Below are 24771 nucleotides of genomic sequence, written 5' to 3'. Positions count from 1 at the left end.
AAGTGAGGTGAGGAGAGGAGAGGAGAGGAGAGGAGAGGAGAGGAGAGGAGAGGTGAGGAGAGGTGAGGTGAAGAGAGATGAGGAGAGGAGAGGTGAGGTGGGTGAGGTGAGATGGGAGAGGTGAGGTGAGGAGAGGAGAGGTGAGGTGAGGAGAGATGAGTTGAGGTGAGGTGAGGAGAGATGAGAGGAGAGGAGAGGTGAGGAGAGGTGAGGTGGGTGAGGTGAGGAGAGGAGAGAAGAGGTGAGGAGAAGTGAGGTGAGGTGCAGAGAGGAGAGGTGAGGTGGGTGAGGAGAGGTGAGGTGAGGTGGGTAAGGTGAGGTGAGGAGAGGAGAGGTGGGTGAGGTGAGGTGGGTGAGGTGGGTGAGGTGAGGTGAGGTGGGTGAGCTGACGTGGGTGAGGTGAGGTGGGTGAGGTGAGTTCGGTGAGATGGGGTGGGTGAGATGAGGAGAGGTGAGGTGGGTGAGGTGAGGAGAGGTGAGGTGAGGTGAGGAGAGGTGAGGAGAGGTGAGGTGGGTGAGGTGAGGTGAGGAGAGGTAAGGTCAGGTGAGATGAGGTGAGGAGAGGTGAGGAGGTGAGGAGAGGAGAGGAGAGGTGAGGTGAGGAGAGGAGAGGAGAGGAGAGGAGAGGAGAGGAGAGGAGAGGAGAGGTGAGGAGAGTTGAGGTGAGGTGAGGAGAGGAGAGGAGAGGAGAGGAGAGGAGAGGAGAGGAGAGGTGAGGAGCGGAGCGGAGAGGTGAGGACAGGAGAGGAGAGGTGATGAGAGGTGAGGTGAGGTGAGGAGAGGTGAGGAGAGATGAGGAGAGGAGAGGAGAGGTGAGGAGAGGTGAGGTGAGGAGAGGAGAGGTGAGGTGAGGTGAGGAGAGGTGAGGAGAGGTGAGGTGGGTGAGGTGAGGTGAGAATAGGTGAGGTGAGGTGAGGTGGGTGAGGTGAGGTGAGAATAGGTGAGGTGAGGTGAGGTGAGGTGAGGAGAGGGGAGGAGAGGTGAGGTAGGTGAGGTGGGTGAGGTGAGGTGCGGAGAGGAGAGAAGAGGTGAGGAGAAGTGAGGTGAGGTGCAGAGAGGAGAGGTGAGGTGGGTGAGGAGAGGTGAGGTGAGGTGGGTAAGGTGAGGAGAGGAGAGGAGAGGTGGGTGAGCTGGGTGAGGTGAGGTGAGGTGGGTGAGGTGAGGTGGGTGAGGTGAGGAGAGGTGAGGAGAGGTGAGGTGGGTGAGGTGAGGTGAGAATAGGTGAGGTGAGGTGAGGTGAGGTGAGGAGAGGGGAGGAGAGGTGAGGTCGGTGAGGTGGGTGAGGTGAGGTGCGGAGAGGAGAGAAGAGGTGAGTAGAAGTGACGTGAGGTGCAGAGAGGAGAGGTGAGGTGGGTGAGGAGAGGTGAGGTGAGGTGGGTAAGGTGAGGAGAGGAGAGGAGAGGTGGGTGAGCTGGGTGAGGTGAGGTGAGGTGGGTGAGGTGAGGTGGGTGAGGTGAGTGAGGTGAGATGGGGTGGGTGAGATGAGGAGAGGTGAGGTGGGTGACGTGAGGAGAGTAGAGGTGAGGTCAGGTGAGGTGAGGTGAAGTGGGTGAGGTGAGTTGAGGAGAGGTGAGGTGAGGATAGGTGAGGAGAGAAGTGAGGTGAGGAGAGGAGAGGAGAGGAGAGGAGAGGAGAGGAGAGGAGAGGAGAGGAGAGGAGAGGAGAGGAGAGGTGAGGAGAGGTGAGGTGAGGTGAGGAGAGATGAGGAGAGGAGAGGTGAGGTGAGGAGAGATGAGTTGAGGTGAGGTGAGGAGAGATGTTAGGAGAGGTGAGGAGAGGTGAGGTGGGTGAGGTGAGGTGCGGAGAGGAGAGGTGAGGTGGGTGAGGTGAGGTGAGGAGAGGAGAGGTGGGTGAGGTGGGTGAGGTGAGGTGAGGTGGGTGAGGTGAGGTGGGTGAGGTGAGGTGGGTGAGGTGAGTGAGGTGAGATGGGGTGGGTGAGGTGAGGTGGGTGAGGTGAGGTGGGTGAGGTGAGGAGAGGTGAGGTGAGGTGAGATGAGGTGAGGAGAGGTGAGGTGAGGTCAGGTCAGGTGAGGTGAGGTGACGTGGGTGAGGTGAGGTGACGTGAGTTGAGGAGAGGTGAGGTGAGGATAGGTGAGGTGAGGTGAGAAGTGAGGTGAGGAGAGGAGAGGAGAGGAGAGGAGAGGAGAGGTGAGGTGAGGAGAGGAGAGGAGAGGAGAGGAGAGGAGAGGTGAGGAGAGGTGAGGTGAGGTGAGGTGAGATGGGAGAGGTGAGGTGAGGAGAGATGAGTTGAGGTGAGGTGAGGAGAGATGAGAGGAGAGGAGAGGTGAGGAGAGGTGAGGTGGGTGAGGTGAGGAGAGGTGAGGAGGAGAGGTGAGGAGAGGAGAGGTGAGGTGGGTGAGGTGAGATGGGAGAGGTGAGGAGAGGAGAGGTGAGGTGAGGAGAGGTGAGGTGAGGAGAGGTGAGGTGAGGTGAGGATAGGTGAGGAGAGGAGAGGTGAGGTGAGGTGGGTGAGGTGAGGTGGGTGAGGTGAGGTGGGTGAGGTGAGGTGTGTGAGGTGAGTGTGGTGAGGTGGGTGAGGTGAGGTGAGGTGGTGAGGTGAGGTGAGGTGAGGTGTGTGAGGTGAGTGTGGTGAGGTGGGTGAGGTGAGGTGAGGAGGGTGAGGTGCAGAGAGGAGAGGTGAGGTGGGTGAGGTGGGTAAGTTGAGGTGAGGAGAGGAGAGGTGGGTGAGGTGAGGTGGGTGAGGTGGGTGAGGTGAGGTGAGGTGGGTGAGATGAGGAGAGGTGAGGTGGGTGAGGTGAGGAGAGGTGAGGTGAGGTGAGGAGAGGTAAGGTCAGGTGAGGTGAGGTGAGGTGAGAATAGGTGAGGTGAGGTGAGGAGAGGAGAGGAGAGGAGAGGTGAGGAGGTGAGGAGAGGAGAGGAGAGGAGAGGAGAGGAGAGGAGAGGAGAGGAGAGGTGAGGAGAGGTGAGGTGAGGAGAGGAGAGGAGAGGAGAGGAGAGGAGAGGAGAGGTGAGGAGCGGAGCGGAGAGGTGAGGACAGGAGAGGAGAGGTGAGGAGAGGTGAGGTGAGGTGAGGAGAGGTGAGGAGAGGTGAGGAGAGGAGAGGAGAGGTGAGGTGAGGAGAGGTGAGGTGAGGAGAGATGAGGAGAGGAGAGGTGAGGTGAGGAGAGATGAGTTGAGGTGAGGTGAGGAGAGATGTTAGGAGAGGTGAGGAGAGGTGAGGTGGGTGAGGTGAGGTGCGGAGAGGAGAGGTGAGGTGGGTGAGGTGAGGTGAGGAGAGGAGAGGTGGGTGAGGTGGGTGAGGTGAGGTGAGGTGGGTGAGGTGAGGTGAGGTGGGTGAGGTGAGGTGAGAATAGGTGAGGTGAGGAGAGGGGAGGAGAGGTGAGGTAGGTGAGGTGGGTGAGGTGAGGAGAGGTGAGGTGAGGTGGGTGAGGTGAGGTGAGGAGAGGAGAGAAGAGGTGAGGAGAAGTGAGGTGAGGTGCAGAGAGGTGAGGTGAGGTGGGTAAGGTGAGGTGAGGAGAGGAGAGGTGGGTGAGCTGGGTGAGGTGAGGTGAGGTGAGGTGGGTGAGGTGAGGTGGGTGAGGTGAGGTGGGTGAGGTGAGTGAGGTGAGATGGGGTGGGTGAGATGAGGAGAGGTGAGGTGAGGTGGGTGAGGTGAGGAGAGGTGAGGTGAGGTGAGATGAGGTGAGGAGAGGTAAGGTCAGGTGAGGAGAGGAGAGGTGGGTGAGGTGAGGTGGGTGAGGTGAGGTGAGGTGGGTGAGGTGAGGAGAGTAGAGGTGAGGTGAGCTGAGGAGAGGAGAGGTAAGGTCAGGTGAGGAGAGGAGAGGTGGGTGAGGTGAGGTGGGTGAGGTGAGGTGAGGTGGGTGAGGTGAGGTGAGGTGAGGTGACGTGAGTTGAGGAGAGGTGAGGTGAGGATAGGTGAGGTGAGGTGAGAAGTGAGGTGAGGAGAGGAGAGGTGAGGTGAGGAGAGGAGAGGAGAGGAGAGGAGAGGAGAGGAGAGGAGAGGAGAGGTGAGGAGAGGTGAGGAGAGATGAGGAGAGGAGAGGTGAGGTGGGTGAGGTGAGATGGGAGAGGTGAGGAGAGGTGAGGTGAGGAGAGATGAGTTGAGGTGAGGTGAGGAGAGATGAGAGGAGAGGAGAGGTGAGGAGAGGTGAGGTGGGTGAGGTGAGGAGAGGTGAGGAGAAGAGGAGAGGTGAGGAGAGGAGAGGTGAGGTGGGTGAGGTGAGATGGGAGAGGTGAGGAGAGGAGAGGTGAGGTGAGGAGAAGTGAGGTGAGGAGAGGTGAGGTGAGGTGAGGATAGGTGAGGAGAGGAGAGGTGAGGTGAGGTGATGTGCGGAGAGGAGAGGAGAGGTGAGGAGTGGTGAGTTGGGTGAGGTGAGTTGGGTGCGGTGAGGTGAGGTGAGGTGAGGAGAGGTGAGGTGAGGTGGGTGAGGTGAGGAGAGGAGAGGTGGGTGAGGCGAGGTGAGGTGGGTGAGGTGAGGTGGGTGAGGTGAGGTGGGTGAGGTGAGGTGTGTGAGGTGAGTGTGGTGAGGTGGGTGAGGTGAGGTGAGCTGGTGAGGTGAGGTGAGGAGAGGTGAGGTGGGTGAGGTGAGGTGAGGTGGGTGAGGTGAGGTGAGAGGAGGTGAGGTGGGTGAGGTGAGTGAGGTGAGGTGGGTGAGGTGTGGTGAGGAGAGGTGAGGTGGGTGAGCTGAGGTGGGTGAGGTGAGTGAGGTGAGGTGGGTGAGGTGGGTGAGGTGAGGTGGGTGAGGTGTGTGAGGTGAGGTGAGTGAGGTATGTGAGGTGGGTGAGGTGAGGTGAGGTGGTTGAGGTGGGTGAGGTGAGGTGTGGAGAGGTGAGGAGAGGAGAGGTGAGGTGAGGTGAGGTGAGGAGAGGTGAGGTGAGGTGAGGTGAGGTGAGGAGAGGAGAGGAGAGGAGAGGTGAGGTGAGGTGAGGTGAGGAGAGGTGAGGAGAGGTGAGGTGGATGAGGTGAGAATAGGTGAGGTGAGGAGAGGAGAGGTGAGGTGAGGAGAGGAGAGGAGAGGAGAGGAGAGCAGAGGAGTGGAGATGTGAGGACAGGAGAGGAGAGGAGAGGAGAGGAGAGATGAGGAGAGGAGAGGTGAGGTGAGGAGAGGTGAGGAGAGGTGAGGTGAGGTGAGGAGAGATGAGGAGAGGAGAGGAGAGGTGAGGAGAGGTGAGGTGTGGAGAGGAGAGGTGGGTGAGGTGAGGTGAGAATAGGTGAGGTGAGGTGAGGAGAGGGGAGGAGAGGTGAGGTAGGTGAGGTGGGTGAGGTGAGGTGGATGCGGTGAGGAGAGGTGAGGTGAGGTGGGTGAGGTGAGGTGAGGAGAGGTGAGGTGAGGTGAGGTGCGGAGAGGAGAGAAGAGGTGAGGAGAAGTGAGGTGAGGTGCAGAGAGGAGAGGTGAGGTGGGTGAGGAGAGGTGAGGTGAGGTGGGTAAGGTGAGGAGAGGAGAGGTGGGTGAGGTGAGGTGGGTGAGGTGAGGAGAGGAGAGGTGGGTGAGGTGGGTGAGGTGAGGTGAGGTGGGTGAGGTGAGTTGGGTGAGGTGAGGTGAGTGAGGTGAGATGGGGTGGGTGAGATGAGGAGAGGTGAGGTGAGGTGGGTGAGGTGAGGAGAGGTGAGGTGAGGTGAGATGAGGTGAGGAGAGGTGAGGTGAGGAGAGTAGAGGAGAAGTGAGGTGAGGTGAGGAGAGGAGAGGAGAGGAGAGGAGAGGAGAGGAGAGATGAGGAGAGGAGAGGAGAAGTGAGGTGAGGTGAGGAGAGGTGAGGAGAGGTGAGGAGAGGTGAGGTGAGGTGAGGAGAGATGAGGAGAGGAGGAGAGGTGAGGAGAGGAGAGGTGGCTGAGGTGAGGAGAGGAGAGAAGAGGTGAGGAGAAGTGACGTGAGGTGCAGAGAGGAGAGGTGAGGTGGGTGAGGAGAGGTGAGGTGAGGTGGGTAAGGTGAGGTGGGTGAGGTGGGTGAGGTGAGGTGGGTGAGGTGCGTGAGGTGAGGTGAGTGAGGTGGGTGAGGTGAGGAGAGGAGAGGTGAGGAGAGGTGAGGTGAGGTGAGGAGAGGAGAGGAGAGGAGAGGTGAGGAGAGGTGAGGAGAGGTGAGGAGAGGTGAGGAGAGGTGAGGTGAGGTGAGGAGAGATGAGGAGAGGAGAGGTGAGGAGAGGAGAGGAGAGATGAGGAGAGGAGAGATGAGGAGAGGAGAGGAGAGGAGAGGAGAGATGAGAAGAGGAGAGGAGAGGTGAGGTGAGGTGAGGAGAGGTGAGGAGAGGTGAGGAGAGGTGAGGTGAGGTGAGGAGAGATGAGGAGAGGAGAGGAGAGGTAAGGTGAGGTGAGGTGAGGAGAGGTGAGGTGGGTGAGGTGAGGTGAGGAGAGGTGAGGTGGGTGAGGTGAGGTGAGAATAGGTGAGGTGAGGTGAGGAGAGGAGAGGAGAGGAGAGGTGAGGTGAGGAGAGGTGAGATGGGTGAGGTGAGGTGAGAATAGGTGAGGTGAGGTGAGGAGAGGGGAGGAGAGGTGAGGTAGGTGAGGTGGGTGAGGTGAGGTGAGGAGAGGAGAGGTGAGGTGAGGTGAGGTGCGGAGAGGAGAGGTGAGGTGAGGTGGGTGAGGTGAGGTGAGGAGAGGTGAGGTGAGGTGAGGTGCGGAGAGGAGAGAAGAGGTGAGGAGAAGTGAGGTGAGGTGCAGAGAGGAGAGGTGAGGTGGGTGAGGAGAGGTGAGGTGAGGTGGGTAAGGTGAGGTGAGGAGAGGAGAGGTGGGTGAGGTGAGGTGGGTGAGGTGAGGTGGGTGAGGTGAGTGAGGTGAGATGGGGTGGGTGAGATGAGGAGAGGTGAGGTGGGTGAGGTGAGGAGAGGTGAGGTGAGGTGGGTAAGGTGAGGTGAGGAGAGGAGAGGTGGGTGAGGTGAGGTGGGTGAGGTGAGGTGGGTGAGGTGAATGAGGTGAGATGGGGTGGGTGAGGTGAGGAGAGTAGAGGTGAGGTGAGCTGAGGAGAGGAGAGGTGAGGTCAGGTGAGGTGAGGTGAGGTGAGGTGAAGTGGGTGACGTGAGTTGAGGAGAGGTGAGGTGTGGATAGGTGAGGTGAGAAGTGAGGTGAGGAGAGGAGAGGAGAGGAGAAGAGAGGAGAGGAGAGGAGAGGAGAGGAGAGGAGAGGAGAGGAGAGGAGAGGAGAGGTGAGGTGAGGAGAGGTGAGGAGAGGAGAGGAGAGGAGAAGAGAGGAGAGGAGAGGTGAGGAGAGGAGAGGAGAGGAGAGGAGAGGAGAGGAGAGGAGAGGTGAGGTGAGGTGAGGAGAGGTGAGGTGAGGAGAGTTGAGTTGAGGTGAGGAGAGATGAGAGGAGAGGAGAGGTGAGGAGAGGTGAGGTGGGTGAGGTGAGGAGAGGTGAGGAGAAGAGGAGAGGTGAGGAGAGGAGAGGTGAGGTGGGTGAGGTGAGATGGGAGAGGTGAGGAGAGGAGAGGTGAGGTGAGGAGAGGTGAGGAGAGGTGAGGAGAGGAGAGGAGAGGTGAGGTGAGGTGAGGAGAGGTGGGTGAGGTGAGTTGGGTGCGGTGAGGTGAGGCGAGGTGAGGAGAGGAGAGGTGGGTGAGGCGAGGTGAGGTGGGTGAGGTGAGGTGTGTGAGGTGAGTGTGGTGCGGTGGATGAGGTGAGGTGAGGTTGGTGAGGTGGGTGAGGTGAGGTGAGGTGGGTGAGGTGAGGTGAGGAGAGTTGAGGTGGGCGAGGTGAGGTGGGTGAGGTGAGGTGGGTGAGGTGAGGTGGGTGAGGTGAGGTGTGTGAGGTGAGTGTGGTGAGGTGGGTGAGGTGAGGTGAGCTGGTGAGGTGAGGTGAGGAGAGGTGAGGTGGGTGAGGTGAGGTGAGGTGGGTGAGGTGAGGTGAGAGGAGGTGAGGTGGGTGAGGTGAGTGAGGTGAGGTGGGTGAGGTGTGGTGAGGAGAGGTGAGGTGGGTGAGCTGAGGTGGGTGAGGTGAGTGAGGTGAGGTGGGTGAGGTGGGTGAGGTGAGGTGGGTGAGGTGTGTGAGGTGAGGTGAGTGAGGTATGTGAGGTGGGTGAGGTGAGGTGAGGTGGTTGAGGTGGGTGAGGTGAGGTGTGGAGAGGTGAGGAGAGGAGAGGTGAGGTGAGGTGAGGTGAGGAGAGGTGAGGTGAGGTGAGGTGAGGTGAGGAGAGGAGAGGAGAGGAGAGGTGAGGTGAGGTGAGGTGAGGAGAGGTGAGGAGAGGTGAGGTGGATGAGGTGAGAATAGGTGAGGTGAGGAGAGGAGAGGTGAGGTGAGGAGAGGAGAGGAGAGGAGAGGAGAGCAGAGGAGTGGAGATGTGAGGACAGGAGAGGAGAGGAGAGGAGAGGAGAGATGAGGAGAGGAGAGGTGAGGTGAGGAGAGGTGAGGAGAGGTGAGGTGAGGTGAGGAGAGATGAGGAGAGGAGAGGAGAGGTGAGGAGAGGTGAGGTGTGGAGAGGAGAGGTGGGTGAGGTGAGGTGAGAATAGGTGAGGTGAGGTGAGGAGAGGGGAGGAGAGGTGAGGTAGGTGAGGTGGGTGAGGTGAGGTGGATGCGGTGAGGAGAGGTGAGGTGAGGTGGGTGAGGTGAGGTGAGGAGAGGTGAGGTGAGGTGAGGTGCGGAGAGGAGAGAAGAGGTGAGGAGAAGTGAGGTGAGGTGCAGAGAGGAGAGGTGAGGTGGGTGAGGAGAGGTGAGGTGAGGTGGGTAAGGTGAGGAGAGGAGAGGTGGGTGAGGTGAGGTGGGTGAGGTGAGGAGAGGAGAGGTGGGTGAGGTGGGTGAGGTGAGGTGAGGTGGGTGAGGTGAGTTGGGTGAGGTGAGGTGAGTGAGGTGAGATGGGGTGGGTGAGATGAGGAGAGGTGAGGTGAGGTGGGTGAGGTGAGGAGAGGTGAGGTGAGGTGAGATGAGGTGAGGAGAGGTGAGGTGAGGAGAGTAGAGGAGAAGTGAGGTGAGGTGAGGAGAGGAGAGGAGAGGAGAGGAGAGGAGAGATGAGGAGAGGAGAGGAGAAGTGAGGTGAGGTGAGGAGAGGTGAGGAGAGGTGAGGAGAGGTGAGGTGAGGTGAGGAGAGATGAGGAGAGGAGGAGAGGTGAGGAGAGGAGAGGTGGCTGAGGTGAGGAGAGGAGAGAAGAGGTGAGGAGAAGTGAGGTGAGGTGCAGAGAGGAGAGGTGAGGTGGGTGAGGAGAGGTGAGGTGAGGTGGGTAAGGTGAGGTGGGTGAGGTGGGTGAGGTGAGGTGGGTGAGGTGCGTGAGGTGAGGTGAGTGAGGTGGGTGAGGTGAGGAGAGGAGAGGTGAGGAGAGGTGAGGTGAGGTGAGGAGAGGAGAGGAGAGGAGAGGTGAGGAGAGGTGAGGAGAGGTGAGGAGAGGTGAGGAGAGGTGAGGTGAGGTGAGGAGAGATGAGGAGAGGAGAGGTGAGGAGAGGAGAGGAGAGATGAGGAGAGGAGAGATGAGGAGAGGAGAGGAGAGGAGAGGAGAGATGAGAAGAGGAGAGGAGAGGTGAGGTGAGGTGAGGAGAGGTGAGGAGAGGTGAGGAGAGGTGAGGTGAGGTGAGGAGAGATGAGGAGAGGAGAGGAGAGGTAAGGTGAGGTGAGGTGAGGAGAGGTGAGGTGGGTGAGGTGAGGTGAGGAGAGGTGAGGTGGGTGAGGTGAGGTGAGAATAGGTGAGGTGAGGTGAGGAGAGGAGAGGAGAGGAGAGGTGAGGTGAGGAGAGGTGAGATGGGTGAGGTGAGGTGAGAATAGGTGAGGTGAGGTGAGGAGAGGGGAGGAGAGGTGAGGTAGGTGAGGTGGGTGAGGTGAGGTGAGGAGAGGAGAGGTGAGGTGAGGTGAGGTGCGGAGAGGAGAGGTGAGGTGAGGTGGGTGAGGTGAGGTGAGGAGAGGTGAGGTGAGGTGAGGTGCGGAGAGGAGAGAAGAGGTGAGGAGAAGTGAGGTGAGGTGCAGAGAGGAGAGGTGAGGTGGGTGAGGAGAGGTGAGGTGAGGTGGGTAAGGTGAGGTGAGGAGAGGAGAGGTGGGTGAGGTGAGGTGGGTGAGGTGAGGTGGGTGAGGTGAGTGAGGTGAGATGGGGTGGGTGAGATGAGGAGAGGTGAGGTGGGTGAGGTGAGGAGAGGTGAGGTGAGGTGGGTAAGGTGAGGTGAGGAGAGGAGAGGTGGGTGAGGTGAGGTGGGTGAGGTGAGGTGGGTGAGGTGAATGAGGTGAGATGGGGTGGGTGAGGTGAGGAGAGTAGAGGTGAGGTGAGCTGAGGAGAGGAGAGGTGAGGTCAGGTGAGGTGAGGTGAGGTGAGGTGAAGTGGGTGACGTGAGTTGAGGAGAGGTGAGGTGTGGATAGGTGAGGTGAGAAGTGAGGTGAGGAGAGGAGAGGAGAGGAGAAGAGAGGAGAGGAGAGGAGAGGAGAGGAGAGGAGAGGAGAGGAGAGGAGAGGAGAGGTGAGGTGAGGAGAGGTGAGGAGAGGAGAGGAGAGGAGAAGAGAGGAGAGGAGAGGTGAGGAGAGGAGAGGAGAGGAGAGGAGAGGAGAGGAGAGGTGAGGTGAGGTGAGGAGAGGTGAGGTGAGGAGAGTTGAGTTGAGGTGAGGAGAGATGAGAGGAGAGGAGAGGTGAGGAGAGGTGAGGTGGGTGAGGTGAGGAGAGGTGAGGAGAAGAGGAGAGGTGAGGAGAGGAGAGGTGAGGTGGGTGAGGTGAGATGGGAGAGGTGAGGAGAGGAGAGGTGAGGTGAGGAGAGGTGAGGAGAGGTGAGGAGAGGAGAGGAGAGGTGAGGTGAGGTGAGGAGAGGTGGGTGAGGTGAGTTGGGTGCGGTGAGGTGAGGCGAGGTGAGGAGAGGAGAGGTGGGTGAGGCGAGGTGAGGTGGGTGAGGTGAGGTGTGTGAGGTGAGTGTGGTGCGGTGGATGAGGTGAGGTGAGGTTGGTGAGGTGGGTGAGGTGAGGTGAGGTGGGTGAGGTGAGGTGAGGAGAGTTGAGGTGGGCGAGGTGAGGTGGGTGAGGTGAGTGAGGTGAGGTGGGTGAGGTGAGGTGAGGAGAGGTGAGGTGGGTGAGCTGAGGTGGGGGAGGTGAGTGAGGTGAGGTGGGTGAGGTGAGGTGGGTGAGATAAGGTGAGTGAGGTATGTGAGGTGGGTGAGGTGAGGTGAGGTGAGGTGGTTGAGGTGGGTGAGGTGAGGTGCGGTGAGGAGAGGTGAGGAGAGGAGAGGTGAGGTGGGTGAAGAGAGGTGGGTGAGGTGAGTGAGGTGACGTGGGTGAGGTGAGGTGGGTGAGGTGAGGTGGGTGAGGTGAGTGAGGTGAGGTGGGTGAGGTGAGGTGGGTGAGGTGAGGTGGGTGAGGTGAGTGAGGTGAGGTGAGGTGGGTGAGGTGAGGTGAGTGAGGTGGGTGAGGTGAGGTGGGTGAGGTGAGGTGAGGTGGGTGAGGTAGGTGTGGTGAGGTGAGGTGGGTGAGGTGAGGTGAGGAGGGTTTGGTGGGTGTGGTGGGTGAGTTTAGGTGGGTGAGGTGAGGTGGGTGAGATGAGGTGGGTGATGTGGGTGAGGTGAGGTGGGTGAGGTGAGGAGGGTGAGGTGGGTGAGGTGAGGTGGGTGAGGTGAGGTGGGTGAGGTGGGTGAGGTGAGGTGGGTGAGGTGAGGTGGGTGAGGTGAGGTGGGTGAGGTGAGGTGGGTGAGGTGAGGTGAGGTGGGTGATGTGGGTGAGGTGAGGTGGGTGAGGTAAGGAGGGTGAGGTGGGTGAGGTGGGTGAGGTGAGGTGGGTGAGGTGAGGTGGGTGAGGTGAGGTGGGTGAGGTGAGGTGAGGAGGGTGAGGTGGGTGAGGTGAGTGAGGTGAGGCGAGGTGGGTGAGGTGAGGTGAGGAGGGTGAGGTGGGTGAGGTGGGTGAGGTGAGGTGGGTGAGGTGAGGAGGGTGAGGTGGGTGAGGTGAGGAGGGTGAGGTGGGTGAGGTGAGGTGGGTGAGGTGAGGTGGGTGAGGTGGGTGAGGTGGGTGAGGTGAGGAGGGTGAGGTGGGTGAGGTGGGTGAGGTGGGTGAGGTGAGGTGGGTGAGGTGAGGTGAGGAGGGTGAGGTGGGTGAGGTGGGTGAGGTGAGGTGGGTGAGGTGGGTGAGGTGAGGTGGGTGTGGTGAGGAGGGTGAGGTGGGTGAGGTGGGTGAGGTGAGGTGGGTGAGGTGAGGTGGGTGAGGTGAGGTGAGGAGGGTGAGGTGGGTGAGGTGGGTGAGGTGAGGTGGGTGAGGTGAGGAGGGTGAGGTGAGGAGGGTGAGGTGGGTGAGGTGAGGAGGGTGAGGTGGGTGAGGAGGGTGAGGTGGGTGAGGTGAGGTGGGTGAGGTGGGTGAGGTGAGGTGGGTGAAGTGGGTGAGGAGGGTGAGGTGGGTGAGGTGAGGTGGGTGAGGTGGGTGAGGTGAGGTGGGTGAGGTGAGGTGGGTCTGGTGAGGAGGGTGAGGTGAGTGAGGTGAGGTGGGTGAGGTGAGGTGAGGAGGGTGAGGTGGGTGAGGTGGGTGAGGTGAGGTGGGTGAGGTGAGGAGGGTGAGGTGAGGAGGGTGAGGTGGGTGAGGTGAGGAGGGTGAGGTGGGTGAGGTGAGGTGCGGTGGGTGAGGTGAGGTGGGTGAGGTGGGTGAGGTGGGTGAGGTGGATGAGGTGAAGTGGGTGAGGTGAGGTGGGTGAGGTGGGTGAGGTGGGTGAGGTGAGGTGAGGTGGGTGAGGTGAGGTGGGTGAGGTGGGTGAGGTGAGGAGGGTGAGGTGGGTGAGGTGAGGAGGGTGAGGTGGGTGAGGTGAGGTGAGGTGGGTGAGGTGAGGTGGGTGAGGTGGGTGAGGTGGGTGAGGTGGATGAGGTGAAGTGGGTGAGGTGAGGTGGGTGAGGTGGGTGAGGTGGATGAGGTGAGGTGGGTGAGGTGGGTGAGGTGGATGAGGTGAGGTGGGTGAGGTGGGTGAGGTGAGGTGGGTGGTGTACCAGCAGGTTTTCTAATTTTCTCTGGTTGTGGGGAAGGTCCCTGGGGCTCCGGTGGTGGAGGGGGCATGAACCAAGGGCTGTCGGAGGGAACATTCTTTGCGGAAGGCAGCGAGGGCTGGGCAGGGGACAGTGTTCTTGGTGAGCCATAACGTTTGCTTGCCACTTACTTGCCTGAGCTTCAATATGTTTCAAGTCTTGCTCCATTTGTACACACCATGCTTTGGTATCTCAGAAGTCATGAATAGTCCTGACTATCATCCAATCATCAATGAAAAACTGATCTTACGTTGGAGGCCAGGTCATTGATGAAGCAGCTGAAGATGATGGCACGTACTACTGGTACTGAAAGTCATCGTGGAGGAAGTGGATGTTTGTAAATGTGGAGCCAATTAAGTCTCACATATCTGGAGGTGCCCAGCAATGTAGAAAGAAGTCAGTGACCTTCTCTACCCTGCCAGGGTAAGTGCCATCATCTTCTCTCCATTATCTCACACTCACTCTAACTTTGTTACTGGATCCAACTCCTAACAAGACCCATGACCTACCACTCTCATTGTTGGTGATGATACTATGTGGATTTAAGAGATGTATTTTGTCCGTGTGAAGAGTGGTTGGGGGACAGTCTATTCAAAGCCAACAAAGTAAACAGCTTGTGAGGCTTTGGGGACTTTTTAAAAGCTGGAACAGTAGAAGCAGCCTAGAAGGGTGGGGTCAAGCTCTGCTAGAGCCAGCATTCTTAGTGTTAGTTTTTCAGTCGATGTTGTTGCTAGGGTCTTGAAGCTGGGTTTGGAAGCTGCAGTATGTCTCTCCCTGTTTCTCTCTCTCTCAGAGTTTTCTCTTAATGTTTTTTCCCCCTGGACTAGAGAATTGCCTGTGAGTCAGTCCATTTTACTGAATTTGCTTTTTGCCAAGGGATGTGTTTGTGGGATGTAATTAGGTTGGAACAGTTGATTAGTAATAGTTAATAACCCATTATTCTGTTACGTTTTCCAAATTGGAGTTTTATTCCAATTTCCTTTCTTTTGTTGCGTTTTAACTGTCGTGTAAAAATAAAATGTATTTTGCTTCAAATCCATTTGAATCCAGAACACAATGCCTGGCAATTGCCTTTAATATAAGAAAACATCAAGGTCTAGGCTACCTTCTTTATATATTTTAAGAGAGGTTTTGTCTGGTGTCTAACACTATTGTCTGCCACATCTCGCCTCCCTCACTCTCACTCTCATCCCCCCTCCACCACAAGCCTTGCGTACCCTCTGCGCTGCCCACTCCCTCACTCAGGACACCTCCCCTACCTGCACCATCAACTGTGCCACCCACTTTCACCTCCCTTAATACCCACCCCTGTCACCCACGAGGAAAGCAGAATACATCAGGGCAGTAAGACTCAAGATAGGTCTGCAATTGGCTCCTCGCCTCCTTATGTGAGGAGCATCTGACTCCCACCATCCCAATTGGTGTCTGAGAATATCATTGCACAATTTCACATCAAATCTCCCCTTTGCTCAGGATCCAATTCTGCCCTGTGCTGCTATGGATAAAGCCCTGTATGTGTTGCTTATAGCTGACCATATCAAAAAACTCAGGCAAATAAGTTGCTCTTCAGAAATTCATTTTCCGAAAGGGATAGAGATCTGTGTGCAATTCTGGTCACCTCACCTCAGGAAGGATGTGATAGCACTGGAAGGGGGTACAAAGGAGGTTCACCAGTAGGTTAGCTGAGAAATTCAGCGAGAAGGAGAGACTGGAAAGGCTTGAATTGTTATCTTTAACACAGCGAACGCTGGGGTGTAGGGGGAACATGATTGAGGTGTATAAGATGATGAGGGGGGTGGAGAGGATGAATAGAGAACAGCTGTTCCCCTTGGTTGAGGGGTCAATCGTGAGTGGGTGTAGTTTTAGGATGAGGGGCAGGAGATTCAGAGGGGATCTGGGAAAAATCCTTTTCACTCAGCAGGTGGTGAGAATTTGGAATGCACTGCTGGAGGCTGAAAACTTTACAATGTTTAAAAAAATTTAGATGAGCACTTCAAATATCATAACCTTCAGGGATATTGGACAAATGCAGGAAATTGGGATTAGTGCACTTTTAGTGGTGGTTATGTCAGTGCAGATTGATGGGCTGAAAGGTCTTTTCTGCATTGTATAAATCTATGAATCTGCAACGCAGAAAATGGCCCTTTGGCCCCTTTCATTAATTAACTATCAATTGTCCAAATGACTGTTAATTCTTCCCACTAAAGACTTTCCCAATGACTGGGCTGAAGTTGTTTGTACATCCATTTTTGAACAAGAATGTAACATTTGCAATTCTGTAGTCACTTGGCACTTCTGGGACTAAAAAAAAAGACCACAAGATTATGTTAAAGATCACACAATACCAGGTTATAGTCCAGCAGGTTTACTTGGAAATACTAGCTTTCGGAGCACTGCTCCTTCATCAGGTCGCTGTGGAGCAGGATCATACGACACAGAATTTATTGCGAAAGATCACAGAGTCATGCAACTGAAATGATGTATTGAACAAGCCTAGATTGCTGTTAAGTCTTCCATCTTTTAGAATGGGGATGCAGGTTTCGGTTCATTAATATGTAAATCACAGAACTTCTTTTTAAGTCGTATTCTCGAGATAACTTAAGGTTTTATTTTGAAAAGGTGATATCTCAGCTCAGGCAATGTATTAAAGGTGTGAGGTTAGAGTCTGTCTGCATCCCAATCTAGAGTCAGACTGGTTCCATTTCCAAAGTAGGAATTTATAAAATATTAAATGGATTGGCTGCCTGCAGACTGTGTGCTTTTTGAGCAAAATAGACTGTATCAGTAAATACAATTTGCAAATACAAATTCACCCATAGACTTATATGTGTGTGTGCATGCATGAGAGAGGGAGAGAGAGTGAGTGTGTGCGTGTGAGAGTGTGTGTTTGTGTGTGTGCATGCTTGGTAAAGTGTCTGGTTTGTAGTGGAGTATAAGCTTCAAAGAGGGTGTGTCCATGTGTGAGTGTGGGCAGGTGTATGTGTGTGTGAATGAGAGAGAACGTGTATGTGAGAGAGGGTCTGCGTGAGTGTGTGAGTATATGAGACAGAGTCTGTGTGTGTGTGTGTGTATGTGTCTCTGTATGTGTGTCTCTATGTGTGTGTGTGTGTATGTATGTCTCTGTGTAGGTGTGTGTATGTATGTGTGTATGTCTGTGTGTATTTGTGTGTCTGTCTGTGCCTATGTGTGTGTGTCTGTGTGTATGTATGTCTCTGTGTGTATGTATGTCTCTGTGTGTATGTGTGTATATGTCTGTATGTGTGTCTTTGTGTGTGAGTATGTGTGTGTCTGTGTATGTGTGCATGTATGTGTAGGTGTGTGTGTGTGTATGTGTGTATGTGTGTGTCTATGTGTATGTGTGTGTGTCTTTGTGTCTGTGTGTATGCGTATACGTGTGTGTGTGTCTGTGTTTGTGTGTATGTGTGTGTGTCTGTGTTTGTGTGTATGTGTGTGTGTATGCATGTGTGTGTGTATGCGTGTGTGAGTGCGCATGCATGTGTGTATGTGTGTGTGTATGCATGTGTGTATGTGTGTGTCTGTGTGTGCGTATTTGTATGTGAGTGTGTATGCATGTGAGTGTGTATGCATGTGAGTGTGTATGCTTGTGTGTGTGTATGCTTGTGTGTGTGTATGCATTGTGTGTATGCATGTGTGTGTATGCATGTGTGTGTGTCTGTGTGTGTATGCATGTGTGTGTGTATATGCATGTGTGTGTGTCTGTGTGTGTATGCATGTGTGTGTGTATATGCGTGTGTGTGTGCGTGTGTGTATGCATGTGTGTGTGTGTATGCATGTGTGTGTGTATGTGTGTGTATGCATGTGTGTGTGTGTATGCATGTGTGTGTGTATGTGTGTGTATGCATGTGTATGTGTATGCATGTGTATGAGTGTGTGTGCATGTGTGTGTATGCAGGTGTGTGTGTATGCATGTGTATGCATGTCTATGTGTATGCATGTGTGTTTATGCATGCATGTGTATGCATGTGTGTGTATGCATGTGTGTGTATGCATGTGTGTGCGTATATGTGGTGGGTATGCATGTGTGTGTATGCATGTGTGTGTGTGAGTATGTGTGTATGTGTGTGTATGCGTGTGTGTGCGTGTGCGTGTTATACGTGCGTGTGTGTGTATGCATGTGTGTGTATGGGTGAGTGTGTATGCATGGGTGTGAGTGTGTATGCATGTGTGTGTGTATGCGTGTAAATGTGTATGCATGCGTGTGTATGAGTGTGTGTATGCATGTGTGTGTATGTGTGAGTGTGTATGCATGGGTGTGTGTGTATGCATGTGTGTGTGTATGCATGTAAATGAGTATGCATGCGTGTGTATGCGTGTGTGTGTATGAGTGTGTGTATGCATGTGTGTGTATACATGTGTGTGTGTATGTGTGTGTGTATGTGAATGCGTATGCATGTGTGTGTATTTGTGTGTGTATGCGTGTGTGTGTATGCATGTGTGTGCACGTGTATGCATGTGTTGAGTGTGTATGCATGTGGTGCGCGTGTATGCATGTGTGTGTGTGCATGTGTGTGTATGCATGTGTGTGTATACTTGTGTGTGTGTATTTGCGCATGTATGCGTGTGTGTGTATGCATGTGTGTGTATGCGTGTGTGTATGCATGTGTGTGTATGTGTGTGTATAGGCATGTGTGTGTGTCTGTGTATATGCATGTGTGTGTATGCATGTGTGTATGTGAGTATGTGTCTGTGTATGCGTGTGTGTGTATGTGTGTGTGAGTGTGTGTCTGAAGTGTATGCATGTGTGTGTGTATGTGTGTGTATGTGTGTGAGTGTGTGTCTGTGTGTATGCATGTGTCTGGTGTATGTGTGTGTATATGCGTGTGTGAGTGTGTGTCTGTGTGCATGTGTGTGTGTGAGTGTGTGTGTGGCTGTGTATGTGTACGCATGCGTGTGAGTGTATGCATGTGTGTGTATATGTGTGAGTGTGTGTGTGCATGTGTATATGCACATGTGTGAGTGTATGTGTGTGTATGTGTGTGTGTATGTGTGTGTACGCATGTGTGTGTGTATGCATGTGTGTGTAATTTTGTGTATGTATATGCATGTATGTGTGTGTGTGCGTGTATGCATGTGTGTGCAGGTGTGTATGCATGTGTGTGTATGCATATGTGTGCATGTGTATGCATGTGAGTGAGTGTGTATGCATGTGTGTGTATGCGTGTGTTTGTGCATGCGTGTGTGTGTATGCATGTGTGTGTATGTGTGTGTATGAATGTGTGTGTATGTGTGTGTGTGTGTGTGTATGTGTGTGTATGCATGCGTGTGTGTATGCATGTGTGTGCGTGTGTATGCATGTGTGTGTATGCATGTGTGTGTATGCATGTGTTCGTGCGTGCGTATGCATGTGTGTATGCTTGTGTGTGTATGCATGTGTGTATGCGTGTGTGTATGCATGTGTGTGTATGTGTGTACGTGTGTATGTGTGTGTATGCATGCATGTGTGTGTGAGTGCATGTGTGTATGTGTGTGTGCATGTGTGTGTGTGCATGTGCGTGTGTGTGTGTGTGTGAGTGTGTATGCATGTGTGTGTGTGTATACGTGTGTGTGTATGCATGTGTGCGAGTTTGTATGCATGTGTGTGTATGTGTATGTGTATACATGTGTGTGCATGTGTGTGCGTATGTGTGTGTGTATGTCTGTATATGTGTGTGTGTGTGTGTATGCATGTGTGTGTGTATGCCCGTGTGTGTATGCATGTGTGTGTGTGTATGCATGTGTGTGTGTGTATGCGTGTGTATGTGTGTATGTTTGTGTGTGTGTATGCATGTGTGTGTGTATGTTTGTGTGTGTGTGTGTATGCATGTGTGTGTGTATGTTTGTGTGTGTGTGTGTATGCATGTGTGTGTGTATGCATGTGTGTGTGTATGCATGTGTGTGTGTGTGTGTATGTGTGTGTATGTCTGTGTGTATGTGTGTATGTTTGTGTGTGTGTGTGTACTGCAATGGTGATCACCTGTAATGTGACATTGAACCCAAGGTCCCAGTTGAGGCCCTCCCTGTGCGTATTGAACTTGGCTACCAGTATCTGCTCGGCCACTCTGTGTTGTTGCGTACCTCGAAGTCTACCTTGGAGGATGGTCACCCAAAGGTCCGAGGTCGATCGTCCCGGATCATTGAAATGTTCCCTGACTGGGAGGGAACACCTCTATCTGGTGATTGTCGTGCGGTGTCCATTCATCCATTGTTATAGTGTCTACTTGGTCTCACAAATGTACCATGCCTCGGGGCATCCTCTCCTGCAGCGAATGAGATAGACAATGTTGGCTGAGTCACATGAGTACCTGCTGTGTACATGGTGGGTGGTGTCCCCGTGTGTAATGGTGGTATCCATGTCAATGCTCTGACACGTCTTACAGTGGTTACCCTGACAGGGTTGTACGGTGTTGTGGTCGATGTTGTCCTGAAGGCTGGGCAGTTTGCTGTGAACAATGAATTCTTTAAAGTTGGTGGTTGTTTAGAGGCGAGAAGTGGAGGTGTGTAGGAAAGGTCTTGGTGAGGTGCTCATCCTCATCAATAATGTGTTGCAGGTTGCGGAGAACATGGTGTAGTCTGTCCGCTCCAGGGAAGTACTGGACACCTACCCCCACAGCTACCTGGACGACACCTCCTCCCATTCCCCCTCCTATAAAAACGCTATCCCTTTATCCCAGTCCCTCCACCTCCGCACATCTGCTCCCAAGAGGAGCAATTCCACTCCAGAACATCCCAGATGGCCTCCTACTTCAAGGACCGTAATTTCCCCTCCCAGGTGGTCAACAATGTCCTCCAGTGCATCTCCTCCACTTCCTGCACCTCTGCCCTTTAACCCCACTCCTCCAACCGCAACAAGGATAGAACCCTCCTGATCCTCATCTTCCACCCCACCAACCGCTAGCTACAACACTTCATCCTTTGCCAGTTCTGCCACCTACAAACAGACCCCACCACCAGAGATATATTTCCCTCCCCATTCCCATCTGCACTCCACAGAGACCATTCTCTCTGTGACTCCCTCGTTAGGTCCACGCCCCCCCCCCCCCCCCCCCACCAGCCCACTCTCCCCTTCTAGTACCTTTCCTTGCTAACCCAAGTGGTGTAGAGCCTGCGCCCACACCTCTCCCCTCACCTCCATCCAAGGCCCCAAAGGATCCTCCCACATGTGGCAGAGATTTTCCTGCATACCCAAACACAACGTCTACTGTGTCCATTGCCCTTGATGTGGCCTCCTCGGCACTGGGGAGACAGGACGCCAACTTGTGGAATGTTTCAGAGAACATTGCTGGGACACCCGCACTGAACAACCCCACTGCTCTGTGGCCGAATACTTCAACACCCCCTCCCACTCTGCCAAGGACATCCAAGTCAAATCCAAATCCAAGCCACCAGATACCTGAAGGATGAACGCCTCATCTTCTGCCTTGGGACCCTCCAACTATACGGGATCAATGTCAATTTCATCTGTTTCCTCATCTCCCCTCCCCCCCACTTTATCCCAGATCCAACTCTCCAACTCAGCACCACCCTATTGACCTGTCCTATCTGTCCATCACCCGTCCCACCTATCTGTCCATCACCCCTCCTACCTATCTGTCCATCACCCCTCCTACCTATCTGCTCCACCCTCTGCTCCGACCTATCACCATCCCACCACTTTCATCTCCCTATCGCATTCCCAGCTACCTTTCCCCCAGCCCCACCCCCTCCCATTTATCTCTTAGCCCCCTTCAGCCCATCAGCCTAATTCCTGATGAAGAGATTATGCTTGGAATCCTGCTCCTCGGATGCTGACCTGCTGTGCTTTTCCAGCGCCACACTTTTTGGCAGAGGGATCTAGCCAATGATTCCGATCCCTATAAAAGTATTAAAGGGAAATTATTATTACCCAGTCCGGTCTGCATTTTTTAAAATTTCAAAAATATACTTTACTCATAAAAATATCTTTAGAGAATACCTGAATATAATGGCAGCTCTGTTACATATGAACATTCAGATTAGCAACGGGGGGGGGGTGGGGGGGTGCATTCAGATCTTCAATTCTCATCTGCTATTCAATAAGATCATGGATGATCTGTCTGTGTTTCAGGGATCCCACATTTCCATCTCTCCTCAACACCTTTAATACCATTGTCTAACAAGAGTTGGTACAGCAGCACTTTGATGCTATTCAGTTACAGAGTGGCTCAGTGGTTAGGCCTGATCCCTCACAGCACCAGGGACCTGGGTTTGATTCCACCCTCGGGTGACTGTCTGTGTGAATTTTGCATATTCTCCCTGTGTCTGCCTGGGTTTCCTTACACAGTCACAAAGATGTTTTAGGATTGGCCATGGTAAATTGCCCTGTAGTGTCCAGGGATGTGTAAGCTCGGTGGGTTAACCATTGCATAAACCCTATGGAGGTTTACAGGGATGGGATGGGACTGGGTGAGATGCTCTTCAGAGGGTTGGTACAGACTTCATGGGCTGAATGGCCTCTTTCTGCACAGTATAGATTCAATGATCGCTACTACTTTCTGAGACAGGGAGGTACAGGTTACAAAATTCTCTGAGGAGAAAAGAAAATTCTCATCAAGCTTTGCTGTGTGTTTTTTTTACCAGTGAGGCTAAGAGAGCAAGAGCTAAAATTCTTAACAATTCAACTGATTTTCACTGATGATAATCAGAGGTGGGGTTGGGTAGTGGGCTCCTGTTAGAATCATGGCAGGAACCTCTGCATGTTCACATTATTCTGGGTAAGTGCTGATTCCAGGTGCTGCTGCCAATTTGTGTAGAAATGAGACCCCAGCAAAATCAAGGCCGGTATCTGTCATTATCGCAATGCTGTTGGTAGACGCTTGCTGTGTGCTATTTGGCTTCAGCTTTTCCTAGGTTATAACAAAGGCTGTGCATCAAAATAATTTAAGTATCTGTACCTCACACACACTTTTGTTGCATGCAGGCTGCATTCAATGGAGCATCCATTGAATTAATAAGAATTTTCACTCCTACCTGATTCATCTCTTTGTTCAAAAGCAGTCTTCAAAATACTTGTAGTAAGGTGTAACTAGGTTTATCACTGTATATTAATCATAATAACGTAGGGACAGCCCCACTGACCCTGGAAAGATCATTTCATATCTGTGGAAAGTTAAGTTCCACCTTAATGTTAAAGTAGCCTGAGGTGTTATAGAAACAATGGTTCTTTCTAAGTACAGTACAATTGTAATGTTTATCACCTTATCTCCTGAATTTTATTTTGGAAATGGTCAGTCAGAAACTGAATTGGACTTGGTGGCCAGGAAGCACCCATCTCAGCTCAGAATAGACAGGCAGGGGGCTGGAAGAACACAGCAAGCCAAGCAGCATCAGGAGGTGGAGAAGGCAACGTTTCAGGTGTAACCCTTCTTCAGGACTCCAGCCTCCTACACGTCTATTTTGGATTCTAGCATCTGCAGCTTTTTTTGTCTCTAACCAGCATGGCCGCAGGGCTAGTTCCAAATCAATTACAGACACAACCCCCACCACCCACTATTGACAGGCTCCAGGGGATCGGTAACAACATAAAAGTGGGAATCTGGGACCTAGGAGCCAGAAAGGGAGCAGTCATTCCCTCAGAGCAAGATCGAGCAAGTCATCTCAGGAAAATAGGTACTTAGGACCGCAGAAAACTATCCTGAATTTTTCTAGAAACAAATAGACGTGCACACAGACACACACACACACACATGCACACAGGTATGTACACACACATGCACACAGACAGACACACATGCATGCATACAGACATGTACACATGCACACAGACAGACACACATGCACACAGACAGACACGCATGCATGCATACAGACAGGTACACATGCACACACACATGCGCATAGACAGACACACATGCATGCTTACAGACATGTACACACACGCATGCATGCATACAGACATGTACACACACACACATGCACACAAACAGACACACATGCATGCATACAGACATGTACACACATGCACATCGGTATGTACACACACACACATGCACATAGACACACATGCATGCATTTGTGGGCGGCACGGTGGCACAGTGGTTAGCACTGCTGCCTCACAGCGCCTGAGACCCGGGTTCAATTCCCGCCTCAGGCGACTGACTGTGTGGAGTTTGCACGTTCTCCCCGTGTCTGCGTGGGTTTCCTCCGGGTGCTCCGGTTTCCTCCCACAGTCCAAAAGATGTGCAGGGTCAGGTGAATTGGCCATGCTAAATTGCCCGTAGTGTTGGGTATGGGGTAAATGTAGGGGTATGGGTGGGTTTCGCTTCGGCGGGTCGGTGTGGACTTGTTGGGCCGAAGGGCCTGTTTCCATACTGTAATGTAATCTAATCTAATCTAATCATGCATACAGACATGTACACACACACAAGAACACAGGTATGTACACATACATGCACACATGCATATACATAGGCATGCACATGCATAGACACAAACATATACATAAACATATGTATACAGACACAGGCATACAGACACAGACACACACACACAAATGCACACACAGATGTAGCCACATAGGCATAAACCCATGCAACTGAAAAATGTGTTGCTGGAAAAGCGCAGCAGGTCAGGCAGCATCAAACGAGCAGGAGAATCGACATTTCGGGCATAAGCCCTTCCTGCTCCTTTGATGCTGCCTGACCTGCTGCGCTTTTCCAGCAACACATTTTTCAGCTCTGATCTCCAGCGTCTGCAGTCCTCACTTTCTCCTAGTTGATAAACCCATACAGCAGATATATGCACACACGCACACAGAACCACATACTGACATACACATATATACAAACATTTACACACACATATTCGTTTTACCTTAAGAGTGTTCTTTGCAGATATTTTTCCTCATTTGCACATTATCCATCATCCAACAATTCTAAACAGGGCCTTGTGTAAAGCTTGATCCTAATTGAAAGTCACTGCTGGGCACGGAGCCAACAATCGTTCAGTGTTTCCAACAGCCTCCTGTTCTGGGCTGATTTACAACATGTTTAGAAGCTGCTCTCTTGTGCCCTCTTTGAAGGCTTGCATGTTTTTATGAATTTACATCAGCATGCTCTCAGCATTTTATTTTAAAATCCAAAAGTTTTGCTCGCTGAAAACTTTCCTCTCTGCGTCCCCCTTGGTTCATCTGCCTTGAGTCAGTTATCATGTCTAATCCTCCAGTAGCCTCATCCCTCAGTGCCCATTCATGAACGCGAGTGGCTGTTATTCTGTAATCATCCACTGGGAGGCATGGAAGAGCAACATTCTTTGACCCAGCAGGCTGGGCTATATAGAGACTCCATTCCTGATGAAGGGCTTTTGCCCGAAACGTCAATTTTACTGCTCTCGGATGCTGCCTGAACTGCTGTGCTCTTCCAGCACCACTAATCCAGTATATAGAGACTCCAGATAAGGGAGCAAACTGTGCCTACAGAAACAGAAGGAACTGAAGATCAACAAAAAGATAATTAACATATCTTCTTTTATTTAAACAAATGTTTTGAAAACAGCTATTGAAAAACTACGGTCCTCAGCTGCTATTGATTCATCCAAGAGAAAAATCTAATGCAGCATGACCATTGGAACTCCAGCTCAATATCCAACTGACACTCTGAGCAGTACTGAGGGAGCCCTGCACTGCCAGTGCTACAGTGAACTCAGATAGTCACTTAAATGGTCTGCCCTCTCATGGAAAAGGAAGGATTGTAAGAGCGGGAGGGGTGGTCTGCCAAGTGTGCAGTCTTAACCCGACATGTTTGGTGCCCCCTATTTATGACCTACACACAGCCCCTCAGCAATATCGCCAGAAAACACATCACTTCCACGCCACCACCCCAACTCTTTCTCACCAGCGACTCCTTCCACCCTCTTCTATCTCTTGTAAGGGTGCTCATTCAACAGGAATCTCCCTCAACTGACCGTCAGGAAGAGGCTAATGTTGTTCT

General features: G+C 53.1%; 1 long non-coding RNA gene across 1 annotated transcript in view; it reads right to left on the bottom strand.

The window, feature by feature from the left end:
- Nucleotides 1-24116, bottom strand: part of LOC148138654 (uncharacterized) — a 42588-nt gene extending 18472 nt beyond the window's left edge. Inside the window, exons 1-2 of the long non-coding RNA XR_015753847.1 lie at nucleotides 23657-24116; nucleotides 20619-20679 (exon numbers count right to left, since the gene is read on the bottom strand). This is a non-coding gene — a long non-coding RNA (uncharacterized LOC148138654). The remainder of the gene's footprint in view (nucleotides 1-20618; nucleotides 20680-23656) is intronic.
- Between the last annotated feature and the right edge of the window lie 655 nt (nucleotides 24117-24771).

Source organism: Chiloscyllium plagiosum, unplaced genomic scaffold, assembly GCF_037043375.1.
Source record: "Chiloscyllium plagiosum isolate Xiang-an unplaced genomic scaffold, Cpla_swu_hap1 HiC_scaffold_39, whole genome shotgun sequence".
Taxonomy (NCBI): Eukaryota; Metazoa; Chordata; class Chondrichthyes; order Orectolobiformes; family Hemiscylliidae; genus Chiloscyllium; species Chiloscyllium plagiosum.
Note: the sequence above shows the minus strand (reverse complement) of the source record. Positions and strands in the feature narration are given on the sequence as shown.